The sequence below is a fragment of the Panthera tigris genome, chromosome B2 (assembly GCF_018350195.1).
Source record: "Panthera tigris isolate Pti1 chromosome B2, P.tigris_Pti1_mat1.1, whole genome shotgun sequence".
In the NCBI taxonomy this organism is placed as follows: Eukaryota; Metazoa; Chordata; class Mammalia; order Carnivora; family Felidae; genus Panthera; species Panthera tigris.
The window spans coordinates 118,300,553-118,316,386 of NC_056664.1; the positions used below are offsets into that span (position 1 = coordinate 118,300,553).

Consider the following 15,834-nt stretch of genomic DNA (forward strand, 5'->3'; position numbering starts at 1 on the left):
TGGGGAGTTTTTTTAGCATTTTAGGTTAAGTAGGGTCCAGGCATGGGTAAGAAAGTTCCCCAAACTTACACTCTCCTCTTGTTAAAGGTTAATACAGTTTTTTAAGGCTTAGCACTACCCAGTGACTCTACATTCACTTCTGTACCTGATCCCTTTTATTTATAATAACTACCCCAACGGTTGGACCTTAGTTTGGTTCCATTAACTTGTGCTTCACTTATTCTTTCTCAGTTCTACCTTCTCCCTTCCTTCCACGTCCTCAGTAAGTTGCCCATTTGACTCTGGGAGCTGGTCAACCCAGATACTTGCAGAAACTCACTAAGTATTGGTAGAGTGAGTGAATGAAATTACCAGGTCTTTTTTTTTTTTTTTTTTTTTTTTTTTTTTTTTTTTTTTGAGCTTTTTACCAGAGCTCTTCAATCTAACCAGGACTTTGATTTCCCCAACAAAATATAGATAGGAAGAGGAATAATGCCACAGTTAACATGATAGTATTAATCATCATACCAACACAGGCTGAGTGCTTACTATAAGCCAGATGCTTTGCCAAATGCGTTCCATGTGCTGTCTCATTTAAGTCTCACAAAATTTCTTTCTGATTATCAACATTTTACAGATGACAAAAATGGGTACAAAGAGGTTTTATGATTTTCCCCAGGTCATACAGTGACAGAACCGTGGTTCTTCTACCTTCTAAGATTCAGGGGTATCTGCTACCCATATTACATGGTTAAAGAAGAAAACCAAACTTTCACTTTTGGGCAAGGCTGACTTTCAGTCAGCCATAAAAATGTCTTCTTTATCTCAGATGACAGATGAGTCATCAAGAAATACACTCAAAAGCTTAGTAGATCAGAGCCAAGCCAGAGAAACCTGACCGTTGTTGAGAGCAAGCTGTAGGTGCCCTCACCTAGCTTCTACTGTACAGATCTCCCTCTCATATCAATTAGGTGATTAATTAATCTGTTCTTTAATTTAGCCTAAAAATATTTATTGAAACCTGACTGGGTGCAATCACTGTGCCTAAAAATTCTGGCTACTTGAAGAGAAGTGATTCCCTAGAGGAGAAGGAGAGAGCATCCATGTGGCCCTGCCTGAGATCAGGAGTGTAGCCCAGGGAGCAGGAGGAAGCTTGGGATGCTCCAAAGAGTCCGGGACACATACTGAGGGCCTCTTTCATTGCTTTTTAAATGATTTGTTAAATGTGAGAATGGTTGACGCACGATGTTACATAAGCTTCATGTGCACAACACAGATTCGGTAAGTCTGTACATCACGCTGTGCTCACTACAAGTGCACCTGCATCTGGCGCCACACAATGCTGTCACAGTACCAGTGACCGTATTCCTGATGCTGTGCCTTTTATTCTTGTGTCTCATTCGTTCCACGATTGGAAGTCTGGATCTCCCACTGGCCTTCACCCGTTTTGCCCAACCCTTCACTACCCTCCCCTCTGGCAACTCATCAGTCTGTTCTCCAAAAAGGCCTGATTCTACTTTTTGTTTGTTTATTCATTTGCCTCTTTGAGATGCCATACATGAGTGAAATCATATGGTATTTGTCTTTCATTTAGCATAATACCCTCTAGTCCATCCATGTTGTCACAAATGGCCTGATCTTATCCGTTTTACGGATAACTACTATTCCACCGTATATATCTACCACATCTTCCTTATCCATTCATCTGTGGACACCTTAATTTGGCTTTTGTATTTGGCTTGCTTCCCTAATTTGGCTATTGTAAATAATGCTTCGGTAACCGTAGGGGTGCATGTATCTTTTTGAATTAGCGTTTTTGTTTTCTTTGGGTAAATAGCTAGTAGTGGAATTATTAGATCATATGGTATTTCTAGCTTATTTTTCTTTTTCAGGGACTTCCCTACTGTTTACACAGTGGCTGCACCAGTTTACATTCCCACCACCAGTGTACAAGGGTTCTATTTTCTCCACATCCTCATAAATGCTGGTTATTCCTTATCTTTTTTATTTTAGCCATTCTGACAGGAGTGAGGTGATATCTCCTTCTAGTTTTGATTTCCGTTTTCCCGTTGATGAGTGATGCTGAGCATCTTTTCACATGGCGTTGAGGCCTCTTTCATTGATGATAAGTTCTTGAGGACAGGGACTCTATCTGTGTCTCTCCCTGCTGAATCTTTTGTGCTGAGTATGCTGACACACAGCGGTTCCTTCATAAATATGGTCCCATCGAAGCGATAGCCTTCTTTGGTTTTTGTTATTTTTGTGCCTCTTAATTATTCTCCTGGGATTTTACTTATTAAGCTGCTGCCTAGAATAATTGGACATATTGGTTTATTGTAAATGTTCAGATATTAGATTAAATATGACCATGCTTCTGTTTCTTCTCCTTCTTTGTCTTAAACTAGAAAATAACCTTAATGTTTACCATATTTCATATTTTTAAGTATTGTATTTTCGATCAGCAGAGTATTTCTGTTTTGTTTTTGTTTGTTGTTTGTTTTTACTCCCAAGGTACAGAGAACAATTTCACAGAAAAACTGCTTACATATGGCTTACCTAACCATGTAAGCAAATATACATAGGCTGCTAGATTAGGCCATTTGAAATTGAAAATATTTGAGATTTTTTACCTTTAGTGGTTCAGTTTAATGGATTATGCTTTTAAAAAAAATGAGACAACTGAGATGCCTATAAAAGAGTAAACATTTCTCCACAAACATTTTAATGGTATGTTCCAGAATGGAGACTTAACTTCTAGCCATAATGAAAGATATTTGCATTTTTCCTTTGCCTTGTCAAAATTCTTCCTCAGTGGATGGCCTGCATTGCACACTTGCTTTCCCAGCTCTGACTATTACGTGTGTGTTGAATAATTTATTGCATGTTATTTGAGGTCTTGTGAGTATTATTAGAATGAGAGGGAACCATGAAAATGATAGGTTCTTGGTACATCCACTTTCACAAATATTTACTGAGTGCCAACAAAAATAATATTTACCGCATGAGCGAAAAACAAAAAGACACAGTCCTTGCCTCTTTGGAATTTTGTGTTTATGGTTTGTATTGTTTATATCAAAGAGCCTTGCAAGTAAATGTACAATCACAGCTAATAGGTGCTTTGAAGGAGAGTGCATAATGGTAGAAATATAACTATTAGGGGGAATTGATCAAGTTGGGGAGGTTGGAGAGGGTCTTTGTGAGGAAGTGATGGCTGAGTGGAGGTCAAGTACAGCTTGTTCCCTGGAGGGATGAAAGGAGACCAGTGATGGGGTTATGAGCAGTGCAGTTCAGTTCAGTTCACTGAAGGTTTCCAGAATGTCTGCCATATGGCAGACACAATACTTAAATGCTGGGGAATAAACAATGAATGGGGCATGGTCATTGCCCCAGTGCATAACTCACTAAAGGGTTTCATTGTCATGTAATTCATAAATGAGGAGAGTCACTCTGTATGTATTTGTTTTGCTTCTATGTAGTTTTGAGTTTCCTTTGTGTCAGGATTACTTCTGCCAGGCAAGTCCTTCTAAAGAAATTAAACACAGCCTTTTTTTGTCATGAGATCAAAGTTGAACAAACAAATATACATAGTCTGCTAGATTAAAGTCCAGTAACACTATTCCAGGCTTTACCATCAACTGAATGTGGTCTCACAGTGGAGCTCATGCCTGATTCAGAGCCCGCCAGCAGCACGGCTCCAGGAAGGAAGCCTGACTGCCACCGAACAAGAGACCCATTATTACTTTATCTCTCTTGTTTTTTAATCATCGACTGAAATTACTAAATTATTAACCCAGTCATAAAAATGAATAACAAACATACTGTATGTGCATTTGATTAATCTGCTTTCACGTTAAGTATTACTTAGACCTGGAGTATAAACTCTTGGGGACACTCAATACACATATGAAATATCAAGGGTATAAACAAAGGGGAGAGACAGGAACTGTGATAAAATGGAGATTGTCAAACCCACAGAAATAGAATAGACCAAAGCAGCACACGCCAGTGCAGGATTCCTGCCCCAGACCTTAGGGCAGGTCCTCATTCACCGCACCCACCGAAAGTACGTTCTAGACCTGTCATCCTTACTCCCTACAAAGGTCTAGACCCTCTTATCATCTTTCTGCCTGTGATTCTGGCATAGCTCCCTATTCTAGAATTTACTGACTCTTGCTCTGCTTTGCTTCATACTCTGACCTTGGTGGAGAACTTGCCCCAGGGCTAGTTTTGAACCTTGCATTCTCTGCCCTTCTGTTTGACCTTGGTGAGTCACTGCACCAGGAAGCTCTAACCCCCTGCCCCGGCCCGAGGCCACTGCCCTGACCACCAGGCTGCCTGTCCTGCTCCTTGTTCTAGGAATGACAGCTCTCCACAAAAGGATGGATGAGGAAGCCAGTGACACCTACACCCATGTCTCAATTCTGCTGTCTCATTTTGTTGTTTTCTGACTCTGCAAGAACTCACAAACTTCCTGTTTAGGTTAGTGTCAATATATTTCTACTATTAAGGCTCTCTGGTCTTGGCCAAACATTTGTTTTGTTTTCTCCTGTGTTTTATTATTAGAAACTTTTGTACTTCATCTTTGGGGATTGATTGATTAGGAGGTAAGTCATATGTCCAGGTTAAAGAAGAGGGTACTTAAATATTGTATCACTAAGTGACTTGTCCAACTTCACACCCTGTTGTTTATCACAGAGCAATTAAGTAGAAAAGCGTGATAGCTCCCAAATTTGCTTTCTTAACGGAGTATGCACAATCGCTACTGTGTAGATCCTACAATTATATTAACTAAATGGTTGAATATTAGTGGTTTGAGCTTATCAGTTAGGAAGTTTTAGTTTTAAAGTCTCTAGGAAAGTAAGTTTCATGTAACAGCAGTAAGTGGCCTTCTGGAAGATGCAACATACAGTTCTGTCTTCATAATCCGTAAGACTTTGGAGACTTTGCTTTTGAAAATTCAGCGTGTGTTCTGTCTTTAACAATTCCACACTTTTCCTGTGAAGAGTTATTATCAACCTGTGGATGGGAGCTGTGATTTTTGCCCAAGATTTCTAAATGCATGTGGTGAATAACATTATCAGACTATCTGTCTAGCAAGTGGCTCATGCTGTCTCCTTTCCAGATTTATTCTGTAAAAAGGAGTTTATATGAGTGCCATTTTACCCACTGGATAACTGTTTCTAGTTGATTTTTTTTTTTTTTTTTGGAAATATTATTAACAATATACTCCAGTAATGATTTAGCCCAAGATGTTCTTGTGTTATTTTGGAGCAAGTTGCTAGTGACTCATAGCACACTGGGCGTCCAAGCTATGGTTAACTGGTGGTCAAGTTAGGAAATTCTGTTCCCATTAACTCTCCTTTTCATAGCCCAGAACACCTCTCCACTCAACTTTTTTTTCTTTTGATTCGTCACACTCATAGCGTCCGCTTGGTGTTTTCAGACCAAAAGTAGAAGCAATGACATGCCATAATAAGTATTGTTCCTATTGCATTTCCAGCTTAGCTAAAAACAGGAAATACAGGCCATTTCGTGGAAAAGCCCGCTTTTGTGATGTTTCCAACCTAAGAGGTTTGGATCAACTTTGGTTGAATGTCTGAACTTTTGGCTTCTTACTTACAGTAAACCTTCTAACTTCAGAATTTTAGCACCATTTCTACTTATAAGATGATGCCTTCCAAATTTAGATTATGCTGACACATGAATCAGTTTACTTTTTAATCATTTTTATTTGATATTAGGATGTACTTGTAGTCAAAAAAACGGTACATAGGAAAATTATGTTGCTCGTAAGATTTAGAGCTTCTAAATGGGGAAAGAGCCATAATTATCAAAGTTTCAAGACATTTTGGACAGTTCATTTAAAATGGGTCTATTAATATAAGGCTTCACCCATTGAGTGAATATCTGATGTGAAAATTCACTATGTAAAATCAATCCAGAAGCAAAAATACTGGGTTGGGTTAATCCGTCTGCTGACTCTTTTGGTAGGGAACATCCAACTGATTTTTAGTGATCCTGAGAGGCATAGGGAGTTTAGATTTGAAACTTCATGTAGATGATCTCTTTTTTAAGATCCATAAGATAAAAATCTAGTTGGATACATTGGCAAAGGAAGCCACACATGATTGCATTTGTGTGGTTCCAGGCAAATAGGGTGGCCTTGGGCAATGAATGTTCTGTGTTTTTTTCTAGTGTCAGTGAGGAGCCCAATCTTTCTTTGTCTCTTCCACATTTTGTGACTGTAGATTGACCCTAAAGAATTAAATGGATTGCATTGTTTCATTGGTCCTCTTCTGATTTAGCCATGTAATGTCATTTTACAAACCATTTATTACCGGTTTTAAGCACGATAAATGGTGACGTGAACTATAATTCCAAAATGAATTATTAAATACATTTCTTTCACTTGCCTTTGTAAGATATGACTTACTATGTTTTTTTCCCATCTTTGATTTCGTCAAGTCGAGTCACCTCAAGGAAGGAAGATGAAAAAATGCAGTGGCAGGAGGTACAGAGTGTAAAAGATAAGAGAAGCATGTTCAGAAGAATCAAGTCCCTTGAGAAAGGAATTTAACTCAACATTTGTTGAAGTTCTGAAATGCCTGAATAGTTCCTTTTATTCTATGTCTTCCTGCTGCCATTTAGCTGGAATGTACTAGACAGGATTAGAAATGACTGTTCTTTTAGTCTTTTTATGGTTTCGACTAAAAGCAAAGTGCCAGAGTTCTTAAACGTAATCTCTCTTTATGAGATTCCGAGGCTTTGTGCAGACTCAGAAAGTGGAGACAACATCTAGGTTTTTAAAGAGTTTATCAAACTCTTGTAACATACTGAACCTTAAAAATTTGTTCATGGTTAGTTGCAATACAACTTTCCATTCCAGATCAACCACCCCCTCCCCTAAACCTTCTTCCAAAGCAAGAAAAACAAAGTAAAAGACAGCTAATACCTGTTAAAATGCTGCATAAGCCAAACATTTTTCTATTGTGTCTGTATCTCATGATATCCATTTTCCTCCTTAATTCTTGGAACAATATCACTCACCATTTAAGATCTTACATTTCAGATTTTTAAGCTCTCACTGAATAATACTGGATGAGTTAGAAAGTCCTAATAGTGAATTTATAAAGAAAATGTTGACAGAGCTTGGATTCTCATAGTGCTAGTGGGTACCATGATTATAATAATGGTTTCCTTTAAAAGTCTTCCATTAAATGTTCCAAACAGTGGAATTTGTAGTTTTTCCTTTGGTCCAGAGATCAAAAACATGAACAATTTTACATTTCTAATGTTGGGCAGCATCTGTGTTTCCACAATTTCTGTGGGAAAGCAATCCACCCTTTCTCAGTTTTATTAAAAACCACCATCTTGGCTCCAATATGTGCCATTATAAGCAATTTCATTATGTCTCATATCTCCTTTTAGGAAGTAGGAGTCTGCCTATTGCTTTTTTTTTCTCCTTTTTTCTTATTGGCTTTCAAAGACTACATACTGTAAGTGAAAAGTGGTTTACAAAATTAAAGATAGGATAACATAGTGGTTTTTAAAAGGATAAATCTGAAAGACAGATTGTTTGAGGTCAATACTTGCTTTCCCATTTAGTAGCGGTGTGTCTCAGGCAAAGTTACGTAACTCCAAACCTTAGTTTCCCCATCTGTGAAGTGTGTATATTAATAGTATTTTCCTCATAAGGCTTTGGTAAGGGTTACATAAGGTAACAAATGTAAAGTGACTGGATCACAGTCCCTCAACAATTGGTGCCATCATTAGGTGTTCTATTTATTTTTCACAATTTGGAAATATTTTCTAGTGGCAATTACTGTCTTCCTAAGATAATTTTATTTTGTAACAAATGTGTTTTAGTGTTTCTCTCTTCGTATAAAAGGAATTAAATCTGATTCATTCATTAGACAACTCATTATTGAGTGGCTAATGTGTGCCAGAAGACTAACAAAGCTCCTTCCCTAAAGGAGAAGCTCATATTATAGTGTAGTTGTTATATTCGTGCATTAGGAGTCATCTTAATGTTAGGAAAAAAAAGGTATTTCAGGGGCCCCTGGGTGGCTCAGTCAGTTGAGCATCTGACTTTTGATTTTGGCTCAGGTCATGATCCTGGGGTCATGGGATAGAGCCTCCCGTTGGGCTCTTCACCGAGTGTGGAGCCTGCTTAGGATTCTCTCTCTCTTGCTGTGCCCCTTTCCCCACATGTGCTCTTTCTCTCTCTAAAATAAAAGAAAAATAAAAAAGAAGAGACATTTTAGAGGTTAAGCTAAATGGGCACAAAATTTTGCTTTTTGTATTTTGGAATCTGATGTTGGAATGCAACATATCATCTTTATCGGTTAATAGTGTGGACTACGAGTTTAACTCACAGGGGAAAGGTTCATCATACCTTAAATAACCTAGAATCTCCAAAGACTTAACACAGAAAGATAATGTCCTATGTTAATAATTGTCATATTTCTTTAGAAAGTAATTTTTGTTAAATAAACTCAAAATGGATGAAAGACCTAAATGTAAGACAGGAAGCTGTCAAAATCCTTGAGGACAAAGCAGACAAAAACCTCTTTGACCTTGGCTTTGCAACTTCTTACTCAACACATCTCCAGAGGCAAGGAAAACAAAAGCAAAAATAAACTATTGGGACCTCTTTAAAATAAAAATCTTCTGCACAGCGAAGGAAACAAGCAGCAAAACAAAAAGGCAACCAACAGACTGGGAGAAGATACTTGCAAACAACATATCAGATAAAGGGTTAGTATCCAAAATCTATAAAGAACTTCTCAAACTCAACACCCAAAAAGCAAATAATCCAGTGAAGAAGTGGGCAAAAGACTTGAAGAGACACTTCTCCAAAGAAGACATCCAGATGGCCAATCGACACATGAAAAAATGCTCAACATCACTCATCATCAAGGAAATACAAATCAAAACCACAATGAGATACCACCTCACACCTGTCAGAATGGCTAACATGAACAACTCAGGCAACAACAGATGTTGGTGAGGATGCAGAGAAAGAGGATCTCTTTTGCACTGCTGATGGGAATGCAAGCTGGTGCAGCCACTCTGGAAAACAATATGGAGGTTCCTGAAAAAGTTAAAAATAGAACTACCCTACAACCCAGCAACTGCACTACTAGGCATTTATCCAAGGGATGCAGGCGTGCTGTTTCGAAGGGACACATGCACCCCCATGTTTATAGCAGCACTATCAACAATAGCCAAAGTATGGAAAGAGACCAAATGTCCATTGATGGATGAATGGATAAAGAAGATGTGATATATATATATATATATATATATATATATATATATATATTTGTGTGTGTGTGTGTATATATATATATATACACACTATATATATATATATAACACACACACACACACACACACAATGGAGTATTACTCAGCAATCAAAAAAATAAAATCTTGCCATTTGCAACTACGTGGATGGAACTAGAGGGTATTATGCTAAGCGAAATTAGTCAGAGAAAGACAAATATTGTATGACTTCACTCATATGAGGACTTTAAGACACAGAATAGATGAACATAAGGGAAGGGAAGCAAAAATAATATAAAAACAGGGAGGGGGACAAAACATAAGAGACTCTCAAATATGGAGAACAAACAGAGGATTCCTGGAGGGGTTGTGGGAGGGGAGATGGGCTAAATAGGTAAGGGGCATTAAGGAATCTACTCCCGAAATCATTGTTGCACTATATGGTAACTAACCTGGATGTAAATTAAAAAAATAAATTAAATAAATTAAATTTTTAAAAAAAGTAAATTTTGTTCACAAGTGATCTTTACTCCTCTCTACTGTGCCTGCCAAAGTAAAGTCTAAAAGGAATTCTTATCGATAATTCAACTATCTACATTTTGAGAGCCTTTTGAATTTTTAAAAAAAATAATAACTATTTTTAAATGGTAAACAACAATGTGTTTTAGGATCTGGTGTTATTTAGATATTTTTTCTCACAATAGGAAAAATTAAGGCTTTAAGAAGAATGACTTTGTTAGCAGAATCCTACTTTAAACATTTTTTGTGTTTTTACATATTTATTTAGAGGTTCATTCCACTACTGACTTGAAGTAACTTACAAAGAAAACAAATAAGTCAGCAGTAACATGCAACTAAGAATACAGAATTAAATTCTTAGATGCATCTAAGAGTAGAAATTCAAGACGAGGGGAGAAAGAGTACAAATATGCAAGAAAGAAATCTACATATTTGCTATTGCCGTGTTTCAACTTTTGCATTCAATTTACTGGACCAAATTTATCTTCTATTTTTTATGTATTATTTTTTTAGGGAGAGAGAGAGAGAGAGAGGGAAAGAGCGGGCTCAGGCACAAGTCGGGGAGGGGCAGAGGGAGAGGGAGAGAGAATCCTAAGCAGGCTCCGTGCCCAGCACAGAGCTGGACGCTGGGCTCGATCCCACAACGTGAGATCATAACCTGAGCTGAAACCAAGGGTCTGACACTTGACCAACTGAGCCACCCAGGCGCCCATCATTTACTGGGCAAATTGAAATTGAACTGCCCTGATTTCTGAGCAGAATGATTAGAATTCCAGAGCATATTTAATTAAAGAATGCAACAACACTTTTGGAATACCTAGTCAGTTGGTCATTACCTACACATATCAGCCATTTATGTTAGAACATCTCTGTTGGTACTTCTCAGCTCTGTCTGATTTGGTTTATCAATTTTATAGTTTATTATATTCAGGGCAATGAGGGTAGGACGTGGGTTAGGCTTTTTATATTTCACTTTGAATTTCTATGATATGATATATGGTTCTCTGTCGATTTGTTTTGTTCCTGTAGCTGTCTTTACCAGATTAAGAAAGTTCCTCTGTATTCCTAATTTGTTAAGAGTTTTTTTTCTACCAAGAATGAATACTGACTTTCATCAAATGATTTTTTTTTCTGGATCTTTTGAAGTGGTTATATGAATTTTATTTTTTCCCTGTGAGTTTGCTGAATTTTACTAGTAGGTTTCTTTTTTATTATTTTATTTTATATTTTGTTTGATTCAAGTTTTTATTTAAATTCTGGTAGGCTAACATATAGTGTAATATTAGTTTCAGGACTAGATTTTAGTCATTCATCACTTACATAAAGCACCCAGTGCTTATCACAAGTACCCTCCTTAGTACCCATCACCCATTTAGCCCATCCGCCTGCCCACCTCCCCTCAATTTATTTTCTGTTGTTAAGAGTACATTTTATGGTTTGCGTCTCTCGCTCCTTTTTTTCTTTCCCCTATGTTCATCGGCTTTGTTTCTTAAATTCTACATATGAGTGAAATCTTATAGTATTTGTCTTTCTCTGACTGACTTATTTCACTTAGCATCATACACTCTAGCTCCATCCACATCACTGCAAAAGGCAAGATTTCATTCTTTTTGATGGCTAATATTCCATTGTATAGACATACACCACATTTTTTCTTTATCCATTCACGAGCCAACGGACACTTGGGCTCTTTGTATAATTTGGCTATTGTTGATAATACTTCTATAAACATTGGGGTGCACGTGCCCCTTCAAATCAGTATTTTTGAATCCTTTGGATAACTACCTAGTAATGCAATTGCTAGGTCATAGGGTAGCTCTGTTTTTAACTTTTGGAGGAGACTCCATACTGTTTTCCACAGTGGCTGCACCGGTATGCATTTCCCCCAACAGTGTAAAAGGGTTTCCCTTTCTCCACATCCTCACCAACATCTGTTGTTTCCTGTGTTTTTAAATTTAGCCATTCTGACAGGTATGAGGTGATATCTCATTTTAAATTTAGCCATTCTGACAGATATGAGGTGGTTTTGATGTGCATTTCCCTGATGATGAGTGATGTTGAGCATCTTTTCACGTGTCTGTTAATCATCTGGATGTCTTCTTTGGAAAAATGTCTATTCATATCTTCAGCCTATTTTTTCACTGAATTATTTTTTGGGGGTTGAGCTTGATAAATTCTTAAGAGATTTTGGATACTAACCCTTTATCAGATATGTCACTTGCAAATATCTTCTTCCATTCTGAAGGTTGCCTTTTAGTTTTGTTGATTGTTTCCTTCACTGTGCAGAAGTTTTTTTTTTTATCTTGATGGAGTAGGTTTCAAATATTAAATTGCCTGTGAATTTCTAGGGGGAGTCAATCTTGGTTGTGGTGTTTTACTTTTTTTATACCACTGGATTTAATTTGTTTATATTGTGTGTATGATTTTTATAACTATGTTTTATGGGAAAGGATGGCTTGTTCTTGTATTTCTTTCTTCTAAAATTCTTATCAGATGTTGATGTCAACATGCTGTCCACATAAAATGAGATTGTAAGTATTTCCTTGTTTCTTTTCTCTGGAAGATTGGTATTCTTTTTTCCTGAAATGTTTCATAGGAATCAAGGATGAAAACCGGGCCTGGTGTTTTTTTCCTGAGAAAGGAATTACAAATTTAATTTCTTTCACAGAATCAGTGCTATTCAGTTTTCTTTTTTCTTGTGTCAGTTTTCATCCCTGATTCCCTTCCTCCCTCCTTTTCGTTCTTCCTTCTGCAGTATATACTATTCTGTGGCTTGTTTTCTCTTTTGGTAATATATCTTGGAGGGTTTTTTTTTTTCTTTTTTCTACAGCAATAGCTATAAGGCTTCCTCATTGTTTCAATGGCTGTGTAATATTCTGTAGTATGAAATTACCATATTTTATTTATGGATCGCCTATTGAGGAATATTTAGATTACTTCCAAATTTTGACTATTTTAATATAACAATCATGTAAGAAACATCAATGTGCATGTATCTGAGAAGTATTTCTATTTCATTTTACTTGTATTCTTGTATTTCTTAGTAGTAACTAGATCCAGCATAAACAGTGGAAAACAAATTATTGCTTATTTTTTTCTTAACATTCTGATGAGGCAGCCGTAAATTTCTCTTTTATTTTCTAAATGATATGTTTTGCATTCTCTTACTGCTCTGGTATGTATAATCAACTCTGCCTTCATGACTTATTACTGCTTACAGCTGATATGTTGCAATGCCCTTTAACTGATTTGTACTCGATTGGTGTAAGTTTTTCAATAGAGGAATTGACTACACAGGGACAGAATTTTGTCTACTTTGTTCAGTGCTTCATCTTTAGTGCTCAGTATAGAGTCTGGCACACAGTAGGTGCTTAAAAATAAATTATTCATGGAGAGACACAGTAAGATATACTGTTTCAAAACAGTACCTATGGGCTGAAGGACATTCTTTCCTTTATTTGGTGAATGATTTTTAGGGGGATGGTAACCAATGGAGCGTTAGGTGTTTTAATCAAGATGCAGAGATGAATGAGATACCAGGCCAATGTCTCACAGACCAGAGGGAACAGGTGCATAACAGGACAGTTAGGGCACAGGCCCTAGTGTAATGGCACTGAGAGGCATAAAAGAAGGAGCAAGAACTCTGCCTCAGACAGATGTGTAAGGCTTGCAGAGGGAAGGATGCTTGAACTGGTTCTTAAAAGATGTTTCTGCTTGTCATGGAGAGAATAAGGGGAGGAAAGGTGAGATGATGTAATAGGGAAAGGTGAGATGTTCATACTCATTTAAAGTTTAGAGAGCCTTGGTGGGGGCAGGTAGTTGAGGGAGTCTAGGAAAACATGGCCGAAGAATGGGATGAGACGGCTGAACAGGGCTTGGATAAGACTGCAGAAACTCCTGGGTTCTGTAGAAATAAGTCTGGACTTTAGCTTGTAGTCAGTAAAGACTCACCACAGGTTTTAAAGTAGCAGAATATATCAGAAAATCTGGTAAAACAATAGATTAGACAAAATCATGTGTGTTTTCTCACCAAGAAATTTGAAGGTAAGAAGTTGCTGGTTTGGGTTCAGTGTCTTGTGGCTATCCAGAGCAAGATCTCTGTAATTGTCTTCATATTTTCCTCATGGTTGAGTGGGGGGCTGCTGCAGCTCCAGCCACCATGTTCACGTTCCAGGTTGGTAGCAGGAGGGAGTATCCTAGAGCAATCAATTATTGGAATCCTTATCAAGAATGCAAAATTTTCTCTGAAGATTTAAGTTTCTGTCTCTTTGGCCAGAACTGACTCACCTGACTGCAGGGTAGGCTGAGAAGTGTTGTCTGGGCACATTTATGTTCCAAATACAATACAGGTCTGTTAGGAAGGGAGAGGGGAAAATGGATTGGGTAGACAACTGTGTCTTCTGTCAGTGTGACATTAGATATGATTCTTAGGAAAATACTTGTGGGCAGTATACAAGGTGATTTGGGCTGGATAACTTGGGTGACCAGTATATTCTCCCCAGTCGAGTGGCCACAATGTCTATGGATTATAAGTATGGACTGGCTGAAAAATTTTTTCAATGTTTGTTTATTTTTGAGAGAGAGAGAGAGTGAGAGAGAGAGAGAGAGAGAGAGAGAGAGATAGCACGAGTAGGGGAGGGGCAGAGAGAAAGGGAGATACAGAATCTGAAGCAGGCTCTGGGTTCTGAGCTGTCAGCACAGTGCCCAATGCAGGGCTCAAACCTACAAATTGTGAGATCATGACCTGAGCTGACGTCGGACCCTTAACTGACTGAGCCACCCAGGTGCCCCACCCACATCAAGGTGATATTAATGATGACTTATAGTTCAGTGATATCACTGGGATATATTTAAGGTTTTTTTTTTCTGTTTGAACAAAGTTACAAGGAAATAATGAACTACAATATATGTTTAGTAACCATCTAAGAACCATACCTTTATGTTAATTCCTTTAATTTCACTCCCTGTTTCATTCATCACGTGTTTACTAGGCACCTCTGTGTGCCAGGTACTGTGCTGGGTGCTAGTGATGGACCAGTGAGAAAGATAGGCCAGTCCCTATGTTTATGAACCACAAAGCCTAGTCAGGGAGACAGGCAAGAAGCAGGAGAACCCATCAACAAGATCATTACAGTTTATATTATAGGATACTAGGAGAGAAACAGTGAGTGATAGAGCGACAGGGTATGGGAGACAGGTGCTATTTCAGGAGAGGTGGCCAGGCCACGAGAGGCCTCTCTGTAGAGGTGACCTTTGAGTTGAAATATAGAATGAGACAGAGCGTGGTGGGGTGAAGAGAGAGGAGGAGGTGCAGAGACCCTGGCAGGAAAGGGCCAGAAACGGAGGATTGAAGCTGGTGTGGGTTCACCATGGGGAGGCAGGGGGATACCGTGTGGTGAGGAAGGCAGGGGCCTTTCCATGTAGGGTTCACTGGGCTGTTGCACAGGAGGTATGGAAGGCCTGAACCATGAAGGGGATGGTCTGATTTGCATTTACAGAGGCCCCCCTGACTGCTCTCTGGGAAGGACTTGAGGGAGGTAAGAGGGGCTAGAGGGGGACCAGTTGGTTAGAAGGCTGTTGCTCTGGCTCAGGAGAGAGACAATGCTGATTTGGATAAGCCTTTCAGAAGAAATGGAGCACAGCTGCCAATCGTACAGCTGACCTAGAACTGCCACGATTTGCTGGCAGATTACATACAGAAATTAAGAAAAGGCTAGTTTCTAAGTAAAAAACTTTTAGTTTCATGTTGCCTGTAAACTCTGATGGCAGTATCTTAACTGGGTACTTGCAATTCTTCTTAACTCATCCTTCCTGCATTGGAAGGTTAATGTCTACTGAGATAAAGAGGTGGCTTTTTGGTCTTTTTTTTTTAACTCAAAAGAAAAAAAAAAAACAACAGGAAAGAATTTTCAACAGAACAATAATTCTAGCTTAGTATTTAGCCCTTGAAGATCTCGTGTGTGTCCTTCATCCTAAGGGAAATACCTGCTTTTCTAGCTTTCCCAGTTCACGAAAACTAATAGCCAGGAAAGAAGATATAATAATCAT

The 15,834-nt window shown here is 38.2% G+C and overlaps 1 long non-coding RNA gene across 1 annotated transcript in view; it reads left to right on the forward strand.

The window, feature by feature from the left end:
- Positions 1-15,834, forward strand: part of LOC122238739 — a 128,713-nt gene that overhangs the window by 24,718 nt on the left and 88,161 nt on the right. The window lies entirely within an intron of this gene.